Raw genomic sequence first — 18,264 nt, 5'->3', positions numbered from 1 at the left:
AGTCTCTTCAAATAATTCCATTTTTCTCCTAATTAAGATTGTTTCTCTTTGTGGCTTCAGAATTTCATTTTTGAAATTTCCCTAACCTCCTCTCACTCCTTTTTTTTTTAACCTAATCTGCTTTTATCAAGTAAGGCATACCTAGGAGTATGCTAATAAATGTTCAACAATTGGCTCCCCAACAAATGTATGTGTGACACTTTTATGTTTAATCTGCTTTATCAAAATTTTCTCCATTACTTTCTTAAACCTAAGCAAATAAACAAAACAATAAATCAAGCCATGACTTATAGCATTTGCTAATTTCTGAGGTATAAATGCTGACCCTGGAAATTTAACAATCAGCTCTCCTGGGCTCCATCATATTCCTGAGTGTGGCTATAGAGAATGGGAGGAAAGGATCAATTTTAAGTGAGAATTATGAAGTCAAATTTGTCTTGTTGCATTAATACCACTATTTTCTGTTACTCGTTTCTAAAAATTGTCCTGGCACCCTTTCCATCTATCTACTGGCACATATTTGAAAGCACAAACCACTTGGGGATAAAAGAGACACTTGATTATTCCTTACATGTAGCAGTATTAAATGAACACTGGGACTCTAATAAGGTTAGTCTTACTCAAAACTACAATCCCAGAAAAATAACAATCAATTGGCAAATATTTATTAAATGATTACTACAAACTAGACACTACTGGGCATACAAAGACAAAAACAAAATTCCTGCCCTCAAGGAGCTAACATCCTATTAGAAGAGACAACACATACATATATAGATGAATACAAAACACTCATTAAACTGAGACAAAGTCACCTTTATGGAAAGGAGAGGCCTAGTTAGTGAGGCAGCCAAGAAAGGTTTCATGAAGAATCTGACACATGAATCAGGGTTTAAAGGAACCCAGAGATTCCAAGAGAAAGGGATGAGGAGAGAGTACACTCCAGATTCAGGAACAAACCAGTGCAAAGGAGATAGGAGATATGTGAAGAAAAACAGCAGAACAGTCAATCTATCTGGAACACAGAAACAGCAGAGAGAAGTATTATTTAAGACTGAAAGGGTAGACGAGAGCCAGATTGTATAACCATAATAATAATGGCTTACATTTATTTTTTATTTTAATGTTTATAAAGCATTTTTCATGGTAACTCAATAAGTTCTATAATGTAAGCAATCATACCCTCATTTTATAGATAAGTCAGAAACAAGTCCTGATTTGTAGATGGTCACTTAGCTAGAAAAGGATTGAATTGGGACTGGATCCCAATTATTCTGTGTTCTTTCAGGCAAGTTAGTTATTTGGCAAGTGGGGACCCAATCCAAGACCCAGAAGGAGAAGGTCTGAGGAAGTTGTAATAGCCTCTTTTGATCTCATTATCTCCAGTCATGAGGAGTAAAGGATATCAAAAGTGACTAAAAGCTTAGAAAACCCACAGAAGGTGGATAGTGTTATCTGACTACTGAAAAGAAGTGATTGAATTTGAGCTTAAATATGGTAAGAAGTGAGGAAGATGAAGGGCAGTATGGTGTGATGGAAAGATATAGACCTGTACTTTAAATCTCACCTGTACTATTTACTAGTTATATGGCCATAGACTTCACCTTTCCAGTCTGAAGTTTCCTTTCCTTGAGGAAGTTGGACAAGATTTGGGGTCTTTAGCCTTTTTCTGTGTCACAACTGCCTTTGGCAGTCTAATGTAAAACTATGAACCTTTTCTCTGAATAATGTTTTTAAACATGTAAAATAAAATGTAGAGGTTTATGATAGAAACTAATGGTTAAAAATTATGATTTTTTTCCCGTCCAAATTTGCAGGCATCCTGAAATATGACCAGGGACCCCAGGTTAAAAAAACCTCTGGTCTAGATGGTCCCTAAAGTTACTTTCAGTTTTAATAATTTGTATGATTCTGGAGGGAGAATCTCCCTTTTCCAGGGGTGGTGTTTGGTCCTTGGGACTATAACAAATGCAAGTTCAGGCTTTGGATACTGGTGATTCTTCCCTTGAGAAAGTCTAGGGGCTAGCAGAGGATAGATTTGGTGAATAATGGGAAAAAGGGACCTGATCTTTTGGGCCCAGAATTTACCCAAAAGAGGTAGATCATTTCCCTTGGGTTCTTCTACTTTTCCTTCATCTTTCTCAAAAGCCCCTAACCCACCTGTCACTCCAACACATATTGCCAGGTTTCTCTTTACACTAAGACCTGTGAAGGAGAAAAATATATAATTCCCCCCTGTTACTTTCTGAGCCAAGAAGAATAACTCCTAAATACTTTTGTACACTGGATAAGTTATTTTTAAAAAAAAAAGAAATAATGTCTCTAAATCTGACATTTGTGTTGTTGTTTTTTTTTTAATCACAAATCAACAGCTCACTTGTTTTCAGCAATTGCGGTGGTTGGATACCAGGCTGTTCAGTAAACACACATTCTAAGCATCAAGAAAAGATTTTATTTAGTGTCCTCAAGTCACAATCAACCTTCACTGTGATCCTCCTCTCTGTTTTATTGACACAGGAAGAGCCAGACTGAAAGAGAAACTCAGATGAATGGGAGCTTACACCATCTTTCAGAGGAATTATTTTCTTTATATTCTGTGTTGGTAAATGAGATCCATTTGTAAGCCACTGGGCCTGTTTGAATCCTTGGTAATTATTGTAAGCACTTTATTTCATAGCTTTTGATAGACATGACTCAAATAGACCTCACACACATATACACTCCAGGGAAGCACCAGGGCTAAACATTACAGGACCCATTTCACATCTGGATAAATGGAGATATTTCTTCCAATTCACAGAGCTAGGAAGGAATCATATTTAACAGTTAATTATCACAGATTTGAAACCAGAAGGAATCTTAGTGATTAGTGATTATCTTGTCCTTCCTTTTCGTTTTTTTGATGAAAATTTTGGGGCTTAGAGAGTGGATGACTTGCCCACACATGGTAGTAAAACTAATATTTGAACCTGGGTCCTCAGGCTTTGCATTCAGGATTGTTGTCCCTGTACTATGCTGGATGAGTATACAACTTCATAGCCTGATCATTGAATGATTCCTCCCTTCCGGAGTTTCCATTCTCAGGTCCTGGAGCCACTATTTCTTTTATCGTAGCTTTTCTCAGGATCCTGTCCAATCAGTGGATGCCCATCTTTGCCAGGAATTCCCTCATACCTCACTTTGTCTATGTTCAAAGTGAAGGAAAGCCTATGGGCTCAATTTATACAGCCTTCATCTGACTCCAAAGACACATTCTGATTCCATCAACTCTCACAAGCCTGATATATTTTATAAACATACAACCGCATTTAGTTGGCAATGTGTCATTTTCATGAACAAATAATAGAGGTCAGTAGGGATACTCCCTAGCTTTAGAAAGGCTTCCTAGTGACACTTAATGATCCCCCTGTCCCTTCCACCCAGGCCTGCCAAACAAAAGCCAAGATCTGTAGCCCTGAGTGATCTGACTCACATTAGATATTTCAGTCAGCCACGAATTAATTCAGCTAAGTCTCCTTAAAGTATCTCAAAACAAAGTTTATTTTGGTGCAGTAGAGGTTAGTGATCATCCATTATAACCCTTCATTTATAAAAATCAAGCAAAACAAAGACAACAACAAAGCTTTTACTAGGTGGCTATGTGCCAGTCCCTGTGCTGGATGCTAGGGATATGAAACCACTAACTTACATTCTAATAGGGGAAATATGTGTGTGTGTGTGTGTAAACACACATGTGTGTAATGACATATGAAAGCACACATTGACACATATAAAACACATATTAACATATATTCTAGAAGGTAATCTTGGAAGGGAAGGTACTAATAGCATTTGGAAAGGAAATCAGAGGAACCAGGAAAGGTTAGTGCAGAGAGAGGTGCTAGCTTGATCCAAGAGAAGTTATGTTACATTGAAAATTCAAAATAATGACTTTAAGGTCAAATGACTTCAATGTATATTTCAATGATTGTGTTTTCCCATGAGTGAAGATACTCCCTCTATCAGTCTAGATTGCAACTCTTTTTTTTATTTGTTTTTTGGGGATTTTTTTGGTAGAGTAGAAGTATTGGCGTTCCAGAGAATTATCCATATGGAATTTCCCTCCAATGATGTACTTACCTGGGACTTTTGTAATTTTTTCAGGATCACATAGCTGAGGAAGGGGGAAGAGAAGGAGGAGAGAGAAAGGGAGAGGGAGGAGGATGGAGATAAATGAAGAGAGAGAGAGGTAGAGAGAGTGAAAGAGACATATATATGTCTATGTACATATGTGTGTGTATATGTATGTATATATCAGTTATAACTCGAACCCATATACTCCTATATCCAAGACCTAACTTGTACCCACTGTGAAACACTAACTACCTCCTCATACATATCATAATATCATATTTATCATAACAGATTTATTTAGCATTTTGAGTTTAGAAAAATTCTTTCCCTGCCATTTTATCTGACCCTCTCCCAAGATCCCCATGAATAAAAATTTATGATTGACCTATGATCAATTGAGTGAGTGTTAGAAAATCAAATAAATTTAGTGTTAGTGACAGAAGGAAAAAAATCACTCTCCTGATGCATAGATCAGTGCTTTGGGACATTCTGTCTCTGGTGAGGTACTGAGGTATAGTATGAGTCAATCTCAATGAATTGATAAATATTTATTAAATACCTTCTGTGTGCCAGCATTGAGCTAAATGCTAGTGATACAAAAAGAGGTAAAAAAAAGAGTCCCTGCTCTCAAGGAGCTTATAATCTAATGGGGGAGATAATATGCAAACAAATATATACAAAGTAAACTATATAGAGTATCAAAAACAAACAATTTTACAGGAGGAAAGCACTAGAATTGAGAGGATGGGGAAGACTTCCAAAAAAAGAAAAGATTTTATTTGGGACTTAAAGATAGTCAGGAAAGTCAATAGTTGGAAGGGAAAGGGTAAGCTTTTCAGGCATGGGAGCCAGCCAAAGAATAACAAAGGGGGAAAGATAATGAATTCAGTTTGGGAATGTTGTGAGTTTAAGATGGCTACTGATCAACCAGCTTGAAATGACTGAATGGCAAATGGAAATGTGAAATGAGAGGTCAGCAGAGAGACTGAGGAAGGATTGGTGGATTTGAGAATCCTCAGCAAATAGATGGCAACTAATCCACTGGAACTGATGAGATCACCAAGTGAAGTAATATAGAGAAGAAAGAAGAGGGATCCCGGGACAGAATACTGTGAATACCTAAGGTTTACAGGTGATCTGGATGGGGATCAAGCAAAAAAGATTCTATGGAGTGGTCAAATTGGTAGGAGCAGAACCAGGAGAGCAAAGTATCCCCAAAACCTAGTGAGAAGGGAATACTAAGGAGGAGAAGGTGATAAACAATGTCAAAGGCTGCAGAGTGGTTATAGAAAATGAGGACTAAAAAAGGTCCTTTGGTCTTGGCAACTAAGAGATCACTAGCAACTTTGGGCAAAATAGTCTTGGTGGAATAATAAGGTCAGAAGTCAAATGGCTAAGAAGAAAGTAGAATTTGAGAAAGTGGAGGCCTCTACTATAGAAGACTTTTTGAGGAATTTAGCCACAATAGGCAGAAAAAATATGACAAAAATTTGCAGAGATGGAAGGATCAAGTAAGGTTTTTTTTTTAGGAAAGGGATGACAAGAACATGTTTAGAAGCAGTAAGGAATGAACCAACAGATAAGAGATTAAAAGTAAGTGAAAGATAGGAGGTATCAAAAGGGGCAATTTGTTGGAGGAAAGGGGATGGAATAGGATCATTTGAACAAGTAGAGGGATTAGTCTTGGCAAGAAATAAGACTACTTCATTGTGTGAGACAGGTATGAAGAGACACAGAAAGCAGTGATAAGAGATGAGGAAGAGGGCTAAAGAGAGACCTCGTTGTAAATGGTCTCAATTTTTTCTGTAAAATATAAAACAAAGTTTTCAGCTGAGAGAGTAGAGGAATGGGAGCATGGGAGGCTTGGGGATTAAAAGCCTGAAAAAGTCTCTATAAAAACTGGGATAGTGAATTAATAAGGATGGTACAATAGGATTGCCTAGCACAGTGAGGTTACATAACAAATTTGTAGTGACTCCAGTCAGAATGGTTGAATTGGTTTTCTCTATGTTCATTCAACTGAAAGTAACTGACAATGACAAGAATGTGAGAATGTGTAGAGTTTAACTGGTTCACCAAAGGGTTAAGATGGGAAAAAATTAAAAGAGTAGTTAGTTCAGAGAAATAATTAAGAAGTCAAGTGATTGGAGGAAACAGTATGGACAAAGAATAGGAGTTTGTAGGGAAGGAAGAGGTAGAGGTGAAAAGTCAATAGATTATGATCAGATAAGGTGATTTCAGAATTCTTGAATTTAAAGGTTGTAGCTTTGCAAATCAAGAGTATGATTATCTTTGTGTACTTCAGAGATAGAACGGAAGATTAGATCATAGTAAACTAATAGACTGAAAAACTGAGTGGTTAGAGTGTTCCGGGAACCTCTCTAAGTGTGTTGAAGTCCCTTAAACAGGAGTTGGGCAAAAGAAAAAAAAATATGTAAACTACAGCCCCAGGGGTCTGGCAACCAGGATTTTGATTGGATGGTATATATGAACAGCATGAACCTCAAGAAAAGAGAGATTACCAAGTAATGGAATGTGGAGGAGAACCTGAAAGTGGTGATGGGGATTAAGAAGTGTTCCAACTCCCCAATGAGCTGAAGAGAATGAGTGAAAATGCAACCAGTACTGGGTTTCTTTTTGGTTTCCTCTCCTCTTGGGTTCCTATCTGCTACCAGAAACCCATGATTCAGTCTTTCTCCCTTCCCCCACATTTCATTCTGTACCATGTGGATATGGCTTATGTTAACCACAACTACATCTAACCTTCCTGGCAGAAAATCAGATTTCCTCTGAAGACAATCTCTGACAGCAGAGTTCAGCCTATCTGACTACAGCTCTGCTTGGGAGTCCATTTTAGCATTGTCTCTTCAGAAGGGCTCCAGGTTTCAGTAATTGTTAGTAGATGAGAGGAATGAAAAAGAAAATGTCTAAGTTGAAGTTTGGTACTTATGGAACAGGCATTCCAGAAGGCACCTAACTTTGAAGTGGAAGGGTGGAGGGGATGAGACTGAAAAACTGGGAGATAGCAGGTATGGAATGGGGTCTGGATGATGATCTGCAGGAGGTCAGAATCAGTGGCATGTGAAAGCTATGATCTGATGGCAACTCTGATCATAATGAGTGGACGATGTCCCTCTTCTTCCCTACAGAGGTTGCAGATAGGACTGAAAGTAAGTGCAACACAAGATAAGAAGCACACAGTCAGATGGTTGGTGGAAACCCTGACTTCTCAAGGCTTCTTCTCTACAAAGGATGAAGATTAGGTAGGAAAAAGCCGTAGCTAGAGATGGTAGTTGATCCTAGGGAAACCATAATGAGGCAGCTGCAGAAGTGATGGACACCCTGTGCAGAGGGAAGCCTTTCAGAGCAGATGGAAGACACCTAGCCTGGCTCCTTGAAGACTTTCCTCAGGGGAACATGCTGCAGCCAGCAGGAAAGAGAACAAACCCGATGGCTCCTTTTCTCACAAATCTAAGGGGGATTGGAGATTACCATGAATCTAGGATGCTCAGCATCTTTCACAGCCCCTCTATTTACATTGTGCAAAAACTGATGAAAAACTGGCAGTCCAGGATTTGCATTTCCCCTTGTGTCAGCCAAAAGAGCAGGGGGCCACATTCTGGAACCTCCTGTGAATGGATATTGTGCTTTTAATGGATAGATTGAGAGAGAAGAAAGAGAGGATTTCATTCAGGAGTTTGATGGCTGAAGCCTAAAAATGTGTTGTTTTGTTTTTACCTTGGAAACCAGCATATCAGAAACTCATGGAACTCAGAGACTAAGGTGCTTTCTAAGATCAACATAGGGTTATCAGTTGTAATAATAAGCAACATATATTGAACATTGCCACTGTACAGGACTCCATTCAAAGCACTAGGGTTAGCTGTATGATTGATCTAGAGCATTGCCACATGGAAATAGCAAACACATTTACCTTTTATAAGATTTTAGAGGTTTAAGAGGCATTGAAAAATTATCCTTTGCAACCTCTTGTCTTTATATATGAAGAAATGGGAGCTCAAGGTAACACAATTAAAAGTAACTAAGCCAGGACTCCAACCCTAGTCTTCTTTCTCTGAATTCATTTCTCCTGATCCTTGTTGTCTTTTGAAATATTCTTTCTTCGCTGCTCCCTAACACAAAGCATCCACAGCTAGCTCCTGGGCTTTGTATCAACTCTGGAACAATATAAATATAAGCATCATTCTGCACAATATCATGTTGTCAGTATGGCCAGGTAGAGGTGAGGAAGAGAATCTGGAGCTGAGTAGAGTGAAGGGATGCTTCTTCTGCCTCTACAATTCAATTGCAAACATTAGAAAGATAAATTCTTCAAAACAGTGGTGACCCCAAACCATGCAAGTCTTGCTTACTTTCATGTATTTAAAATTCTGATTTTATAAATTTGGGATTTTGTAAAAAATAAATAAATAAATGAACAAATCACATGTTTGTGTATATATCACAACCCCTACTAGGCTATAAGTTCCATGAGGGCATGGGCCATTTTCTGATCTAGATATTGTAATTCTCCCAAGGATTCTATTTAAGTAGGTGTTTAATAAATGTTAATAGAATTGAATTGACTTCATCTAGAAGTAAAAAAGGTACATAATAAAATAATTCTTCTCATGAGTAGTAAATATATCAGGTAGAAAAAATATTTCCTGAAACTTTGGGGGGCTTCTGAAACATACACAATCCATCATTCCACTGGATGCCTTTACTCCATCCCAGGATGCCTTTACTAAAGATAAAAGCACTCCTTCAGCACAAATGATATAAGAACATTACTTTCAGCTGTGTTGGCCAATCACTGGATAACAAAGGATCCTTCAAAAGATTAAAAACTTCAATTAAAGGTCTTGGCTAATTGACAAAAAAAAATGTTGGAAGAATGGGGATAATATCATAATGAGCAGGTTTCACTCTGTAGATAGGTCTACACAGTCATAATTACTCAGGTAATTCAGATAAAAAGTCCTGCTAATTAAGGGAAGCATATTTAATTACGATAATTGAGGGAAACCTGATGATTATGGAAAGTTTTTTTTGGTGGCTCAAATTATCCAGATACTTGCCCCAGCTTCTCTTCCATTCTGTACCATGTGGATGTGGCCTGTGGTAACCACAATGACATCTGACCTTCCTGGCAGAAAATCAAATTTCTTCTGAAGATGGTTTCTGGCAGCAGAGAACACCCTATCTGTCCACAATTCCACATTTGGAGTGCATTTTAGTGCTAATCTCTCTGACACCTTCTTCTCCAAAAGCTATCAGCTCTCTTTTTCTCAAGAAATAAAGGTCACCAACTCAGACCAATGCCCCAAAATTGATTCAAATCTGAAGTAAGATTTGCATAATTAAAAAAGTTAGGCTCAAGCTCTAAAACAATCCTAGTATTTTTTTCTGATCCTAGCTCTAGGATAGAAGAAATAATTTTTAAACTCTCATTTCTATAACCTTTGAAGCTTCTTTTTGTGGAGCTATGAAGCAGTACTTGGATTATGAATTATGTTTAACAGAGAAAGTAAGTTTGAGTCAGTAAGCCTATAGAAGAGCTTAAGCATTAGCACTCTATATTAATGCTTCTTAAATATTTTCTACTCATGACCCCCTTTTCACCCAAGAAATTTTTATGTGACCCCATATATTATAGGTTTATGAAATAGGTCTACAAGTCAATAATTTACCGATAATAAATCAAAATTTCATGATCCCCACATTCAGTTATGAGACCCCATATGTGGCTGCAAACCAAAGTTTAAGAAGCTGGGCTCTTTATTGTCACCTGAGAAAGAAATACTGGAGAAGGATGAAAGTAAAGGAAAAAACTGTGCTGTGGGTTTTTGGGAGCAGAAAGGAACCTGAGAGCAGAGCTGTAACTAGGTTTTGGTAAATGAAGTTTTGTTCTAGGCTACCAAATTTAGGAAATACTTTTTTAAAATCCATGCATTAAAATAAACAAGAGAGCTTCCTAGTCATTAGCAAGAAAAACTAGGAAGCTATCAAATAGCCTACTTCTTCCCCTTTTACCCATCCCATCCTGGAAGCTATAGCCTCAATAAATTCCTGCACTGCACCAGCCTGATCCTATGGTGAATCTAGTGTGCACAATCTTCCCAATAGAAGTCTCTCCATCTCCTAAGGGCTTGAAGCTATACCTCTTAACTCAAAATTGCAACAGGTAACAAATCTTCAAGCAACAAAACATAATCCCCAAGACTTTTTTTTAGAAGCTATATTGATAAGTTCAGAATTGACACAAAAGTTCATTCTCAGCTGACCAAACTACAGGATAACACTCAAAACACACCGAAACTTCACTTCCACTTTCTGAGGACCCAGTTTTGACTAACTCAGGGGCTGCTCCCAAGAAGCCCAAACTACACAGGCTCAGCCAAATAGTAGGTGACCCACATTTGGTAGGAGGCGTAATGTTTTATAATAAAATATTGTATTAAAAATATAAAATCAGAGGAACTGAAGTCTCTTCCAAATGGACCAATCTAGAGTCAAGTGCTTTTTAAAATATGTATACAAGATAATATTAAGCACAGGGATTGGTAGAATGCCCTTTCAATCAGGAGCTACATTCGCAGATTCATCAGTCATTCTCGAAAACTTTACATGTCTCTTCTCTGAATAGAAAGGCCTAATCTAACCAGTCTACCTGAAGGACATTTTATTTAATACTATTTAGTATCCTTTTAGCTTCCTTCCTGGAGTCCTTCACATTGCTTACACCAGCAGCAAAACTTAGACATTTCACACACACACACACACACACACACACACACACACTACAGAGTTCGGTTTTTTTTTTTCTTTTCAGTGTAGTTCAGAATCTTCAAACCAATGAAGTGTGACATGTGGTTAACTTTCATGTAGCATGATACTTAGAAAATGGATGGAATAAGGGAACTTAATTCTTTTTGACTAATGATTTCAGTCCAACTTCTTATTCTGTTTATGCCTATTTTCCAGTTTGAAAAGAGTTGCAAATCACTTCAAGAGGATATCACAGCCAATTGTCTCTCTATCTGTAGTCTCAAGGAAATAATAGTGTGCTTATCACCCTACAATCCATATTCTTTGACTTCATCAAAGTCTTCCTGGGGTGGGCTCTCTCCACATTTCTGAGTTTTTATAGTCCCAAAGCCAGGTCACAACATGTCTCCAAGCTAGGCACTTCTAAGACACCTTCTTCCTGCTGCCTAGGGCATTTGTCCTGAAATACACTCCCTCCTCACCTCTGCTTGTTAAAATTCTTCTTTTCCTTCAAAGTTGTAGCGCCACCTCTTCCATGAAGTCTTCCCTGATTCCCCACCTACCACTCCCTACCACATATGGCCTTAGATATAAGGGTTTTTCCTCTCTCATATTTTTCTACAACCATTTTTTCTCATATATTTCTTTAGTAGATTCTACTTTATGAATCAAAATAGTGTCCAGATATATACCCCTCTCCACTCCAGACTCCAAGCTCCTTATGTGAAAATGTTATGTTTTTTTGTTCTTTTTGTATAGCCCAGCATCCAACATTGGTGGTGTGATGGAGAGAGCACTGCACCTGAGATAGGAATGATCTGGATTCAAATATGGACCCAAACACTTCCTAGCCATGTAATCTCAGGGTTGTTCTGAGGACAAAATGAGATCGTATTTTTAAAGAACTTTGCAAACCTCAAAGTGCTGAAAAATGCTATCTATTATTATTAATTATGTAGTCTCATATATAATAGATGTTTAATAAATATTATTGCATGGATAGATAAATAAATGGATGAATGAGAGGATGCATGGAAAAGAATGAGTAGAGATGGACAGATGGATGGATAGGTGAATGAATGGGTGGATGAACTTCAATTGTTAATAATATTGACTTTATCGAGAAAATTGGTGAGAAAATTGAGCACATTTAGGATTAGGGTTAATAGTAAAGTGACTTGTCCAGTGTCAGAGCTGTCACTTCAATCCCTCAATCAAAGTTCTATGCTATTTCCACTACACTAAAGGTTGACTAAACCAGAAGTACATTGAATCAGAGATAAAAGCAAATTATTTTTTAATATTAAGTTCTTTTCACTATGTTCTAATATATCGTTTTGTTTCTGACTGAAAAACCCTTCTTCCATCAGCTGTCATCATATTCCACAATGAGGTGTGAAACTTCCATTCTTACCAGCAACCCTAGGCCACTCATCTTAAGCTAGAAAGATTATCTGAGAAGAATGGGGTGACACATCTTGGGCTGGCAGAACTGTGATTTTCATTCTGGAAGAAGCCAAAAAGAAGCAACTTGTTCTATCTAGAGCATAATAGGTTTTTCTTAGAATTTCTTTCCCTTTATGGTTTCCTTCTTTGTCCAGCCTAATCCATGGAAAGTGAAGATGGCAAAGCTTTGTGACACTTGGGATTCTCTGGTCCCAGCTTTGCTTATTGGAAGTGTTTTAAAATGAGGAGAAAAATTCAGGTAGGATGCCAGGTTTTCCTTCAGATCTGATCTGCAGGTCTATTGGGGGTGAGAAAAATCCCACGGAAGAATTCTGGAGCTTTTCTTTTATGCCTCAAAAAACTTATATGCCAGGAGCTCTGGAAAATAAGTTACCAGATAGTATTCTATCCTCTACGTAATTCAAACCATATTGCTCACCCAGGATCTAGAGAACTATAGCTTTCTACAATTCAATTTAACAAACATTTGTCTTTAGATTTATCCAAGACAGAGCATAATTCTCTGAAGATATAGGCAGTCAATAAATAAAAAATCAATCCCCACTCCATTTGGGCTAATAATCTACTGGAGGGAATAAATGCAATCAATTCATAAGAATTTTAGTACCTACTGTGTGCCACACACTGTGCTGAGCTTTGGGGATATGGGGAAAAAGGGTGAAACAATTTCTACTATTAAGGACTTTACATTCTAATGGAGAAATTGACAAACATATATATAAGTACACACAAAGTAAACATAAAGTGAATAAATTCAAATATATTTAAAGTTGTTAAATGCAAGGTAATTTGGGAGAGAGGTCACTAGTAACTGGGGCCATGGGAAAAGACTTCATGCAGTGGATAATGCTTCTGTTTATTTTTAAAGGAAGAGAGGGACTCTCTGAGAGGTAAAGCAGGCATGTGGAATGCTTATTTCAAAAGCACAGAGAAGGAAAATGTTGGGTCATAAATGGTACAGAAAAAAAAACTAGTTGCTATAATATGACAAGAAATAAAAGATATTAACTGCCTAAGAAATTTACAAAGAATTATTTAACCTCCCATGGAAGGAGACATCATTTGGGGATTAGGAAAGGCTTAGAAGAAGAGATGGCTTTTGAGCTGCCTTGAAGAATAACTAATAATATAACAACAATAATAATATTTATATCATGTTTTCTATGTACCAGGTTCTATGCTTTTAAATTATCTCATTTGATCTTCACAACAACCCTGAGAATTAGGTGATTTTTATTGCCATTTTACAGATGAGGAAATTGAGGCAAACAGAGATTAAGTTACTAGCTCAGAATCACACAGTTAATAAGTATCTGAGGTCACATCCAAATTCAGGTCTTCCTGATTTCAGTCCTCAAACTCTACCTGCTGCCCCATCCAGGGACTCTAGAAATATCATAAGTGAATATGAGTATGGGAATTGGGAGGGTGCATTCCGGGCAGAGGGGACAGTATGCATAAGAGATTCAGAGAGGAGGAGGAGATGAATAGGGGACTAGCTAATAAGTCCAATGTAGAGGTATGCAAATGCAAAGGTATGATACCCCAGATTGTAAGGATTCTCAAATACCAGGCTAAGGAATCTGGACTCATTTCAATGGGCTGTAATGGAATTTCAAGCCAATCTGTATCCAGAATAGAGCTATGCATATGGAATAATCTGGTAACATATGCAGAATGGATTGAAGGAGGAAGGATTAGTGGGAGGAGGACTGGTTAAGAGACTATTGCCATAGGACAGGTGTTGTTCAATTGTGTCTGACTGTGACCCAGTTTGGGGTTTTCTTGGCAGAGATGCTGAGGTATTTTGCCATTTCCTTCTCAAGCTCATTTTACAGATGAGGAAACTGGGTCAAACTGAGTGAAATGACTTGCCCAGGGTCACACAGCTAGGAAGTGTCTGAGGCTAGATTTGAATTTAGGAAGATGAATCTTTCTGACTCCAGACCCAGCTCTCTGTGCACTAACAGCACACCATAGCTGCCAATGGGACAGGTAGGTAGCTACAAGGACTTGGGGAAAGCTAGTGACTGTGAAAATGAGAAGAAAGAAGCAGACATGAGAGATATTGAGGAAGAAGAAAAGAGAAGATATGATGTACTCCTAAGAGAGTTGACCAGAAAGCATTCAATTCAGGGACTCATTTTTCCAATTTGTTTTGTCCAAACCTGGCTTCAGCCAGTTATTAGCTGTGTGACCCTGGGCAAACCATGTAAGCCCAATTGCTTCTTCCTCCCATCCTGTCCCTTCCTTCCCCTTCCCCTACCAAAAAAACTTAATTTCTAGGTAGGAAAGGTGTCCCACATCTGCTCATGTAACTGGAGTTGGCTAAAAGAGTTACCTGGTATGATGGGAGGTGGTTTGGTATAACTAGATGTAGACTCAGAAAATTGACTGAATCCTACCTCTGCAACTTGTTATCTCTGTCATTTAATCTCCTTTGGCTTCAGTTTTCTCATCTGTAAAAAAATGTGGGTTAGAACATATCAGCCAATCACATTTCAAGGATGAGAGATGATGGACCACTAGACAAAATGCAACATGGTCATAATGTCAGTAACAATCACGAAAGACTTCCAAGTCAGAGGGTAAACAGTATTATTGGTCTTAAGGGAGCACATGAAAAAGTTGCATATCACAGGCAAGCAGGATTAGGTTGCAATCTGCATTTTGTAGAGCAAAGCCAAATAAATGAGAGTGCACATATATTTTAGTACTTGATTTTTTCCAGTACCAAAGACCCCTTCCTATAGTAAAGCACTTAGTAAATATGGAACTGAATGAACTGTGTGATCATCTCTGGTCCCCTCCACACAGGGGCTCCATATCTTGAATTATGTCCCACACATCTATATGATTCTCTAAACTCAGGGCTAAATCCTGACTTGTTTCCTTGTAGACCTTAAGAGTACTTTGGGGAAGGCCAGTCTTATGGAATCATAGGATTTAGTGTTGAATGGAATCTTAGAGATCTAATCTCCTAATATTCAAACTGATCTGTGATCTTGATTCAGAAGTTCCCTCCAGCAGTACAGTCATATTCCCTATGTGCCTGCCTATCCTGTGTGACTGTTATTGATGCCCTCTCATCATTTAGGGAGCCACTGAGTGAGCTGGAGTTCTTCCTCAATATCTCCAGACATCTTGAGGATACTAATGCAGTACTCTAATTATCCATTTTTCCTCCTATGCTCTGACCATCTGAACATAGCTGATCCATCATTTTTTTTCTAAAATGTTTTTATTTCTTTTATGATGTCTTATCCATTAATGATGTTATTTTTGTTGTTATTCTTCAACATTTCCCATTGACAATATGTCATTGTCAGATCATACCACAGTCATGGTCCTCAAGGAACTTTGAATCTAATGAATGTAACATGAACACAAGCAAGTATAATGCAAGGATAAACATGAGAGAGACAACAAAAGGAATTAAAAGTGCTAGATACATATTTGAAGGAGAAAACACTGTATATGGTCTAAGTCAAGAATGTGGGAAGAAATAGCTTGGAGAAACTTTCAAGCTACCAGAGCCCCCCTTTCTTTCTCCTTTTGGGGCTCTGTGTTAAGGCCACACAAATAAAACACACTCACATGCTAACACCTTCACACAGGGTAGGTTTCCCTAAGACTTTGAGGAAGCCAATTTTCTGATAAAATATTAGAAGGAAGAAAGAATGGTAGATTTAAGATAAAGAAACACTTGGATTCAGCTCCAGGTATTCCATTTATTGGGGGCAATGAAGTAGTGCAATGAATAGAGCAATGAGCTTAGAATTAGGAAGACTCATGTACTTGCATTCAAATCTGGCCTCAGATTTTCTAGTTGTCTGACCTTGGATAAATCACTTCTTCCTATTTGCCTCAATTTCCTCTGGCTCTTCCTGAGTCAGAAAAGGAAATGGCAAATCAGTCCAGTATCTTTGCCAAGAAAACCACAAAAGGGGTCACAAAAGTCAGACTGAAACAACTCAACAATTATAACAAAAATGTCAATTATTAATTATTCAAGCCTACATAAATCATTTATGCTGAGACTCAGTTTCTTCATCTTTAAAAATAAAAATAACCATACTTGCAAAAACTTCCTGACAATATTATTTTATTAAATATCACCTTGGGAAAATGGATTAACCTTTTCAATCCTCTGTTCCTTCACCTGTTTCTTTCACAAAGTTTCTGAAAGGGAAGCAAAGTCAAACCTTAAAGAGTTCCACAAAAATGCATCATTATTTTAAAGGCCTGGCTCATTTTATCATGGCTTTTTCTGTGTTGCTAAAGTACTTCTTTCTCTTTGTGTCTAAGTCCCTGAGAAGTCAGAGCCAGGATAAGCATTTGCACAACTTCCTTTGATTGCCTGCTGAATCCAGTGAGCTGCAAGTCTGCAGATTAATGTAACCATACTAGTGAAGACAGTCCTGGTCTGCCTGGCCCCAGCATCTGCCAGATCCATAAAGCCCCATCGTTTACACTGCCTTTGAAGAAGATGATTTTGTCTCTAACTTTGAACATTCCATATAAATATTTACTGGGATATGGGATCTTAACCAGGCTGGCCCCACATTCACCTTAGCATGTGGAATGTGCAGGTATAAGCTGCTGTACATGAGGGCGTCTGTTGATTTTGCTCAGCATGTGTGTGTATGTTTCTGTCCATGTGTATTTTAAAAGCTGCAAAACCTTCTTTGAGAATGCCCTTGATTAAGCGGCAAATGATTAAAACAAAATGGCTTCACCTACTTACTGCTTCATCTATAAACACTTTACTCTGGTAATTATGATATATTTACTGTAAAGTTCAATGGGAAACAGATTAAGGGTGAAAGAGTTCTTTTAAAGGATACAAAATTCCATTGATTTATTAGAAACAGGATTTACAGACTCCAAGTTGGTGGCAAGGAAACTATATTTCCAACATGTTTCTGGAAGTTTAAGCCCAGTTTCCCCATGAATTATTGAATCGAATGGTGATGCCATGCTTCTGCCCAGAGTCTGGAACTTAGCTGTGTGACAGATGCCCTCCCTTTTCAAGGTGGCCTTATTTTGTTTCTAAACAGTATCTCATGCAATCCCTTCACTCACACCCAAAGCAGAGCAAGCATGCTGTAAACAATCCCACCAGAAAAAATGGTTTGGGGTTTAATTTTTTTTTTTCTTTTTTGGTTTGGCTTTTTGTTTTGTTTTGTTTAAAATGGGAAGTAAAGGGACAGACATGAATTAGGGATTGGGTCAAAATTACCTCTGAAGTGGTCCAATAGAGATGTGATTTTCTCTTTCAGCATCAGGATCAGGCAGCTTTTCTGCACTGATTTTCTCTGTACGATTTTCAGCAGCTTCACTGAAGGGCTCAATAGCCTTACTCTAAGAGGCTATACTTGGGAATGATTTCATGATTTCCCTCCACTCCAGGAAGTGATGGATGAGAAAACACACAATAGAAGTCAGTTTGCCAATTGTAACAGAAAGCAGCATAATATAGTGGATAGAGGTTGGTTCTGTAAGATGGGAAGACCAAGTTACTGGCTGCTCCACATACAAGCTGTGGGACCACAGACAAGTCATTTCATTTCTCAGTAATTCAGGTAAATGTTCTTAAGATTATTAAGTTAGAGAGAAAGCATGAGGAGAGACTTTCGCTTAGAGTTAAGCAGCTCTGGGTTCAAATCCTATATCAGACACTAGAAGTGTGACATTGGGTGAGTAACTTCAGCTCACTACCTCATCCACACAATTGGAGACTGGGATTTGATAGGATTCATTCCAGTTCTAAACCTATGATTCTATGAAGATTACAGTGAAGTAACCAGATTGGAATCTAGGGAAATGTCAGAGAAACTTCTGAAATCCCAGGTCCAGAAAAAAAAAATAACAATATGACAAATACAATGATGAGGTCCTTTGGTTAGATAG

Source organism: Antechinus flavipes, chromosome 2, assembly GCF_016432865.1.
Source record: "Antechinus flavipes isolate AdamAnt ecotype Samford, QLD, Australia chromosome 2, AdamAnt_v2, whole genome shotgun sequence".
In the NCBI taxonomy this organism is placed as follows: Eukaryota; Metazoa; Chordata; class Mammalia; order Dasyuromorphia; family Dasyuridae; genus Antechinus; species Antechinus flavipes.
This window is presented reverse-complemented; position numbering follows the sequence as displayed.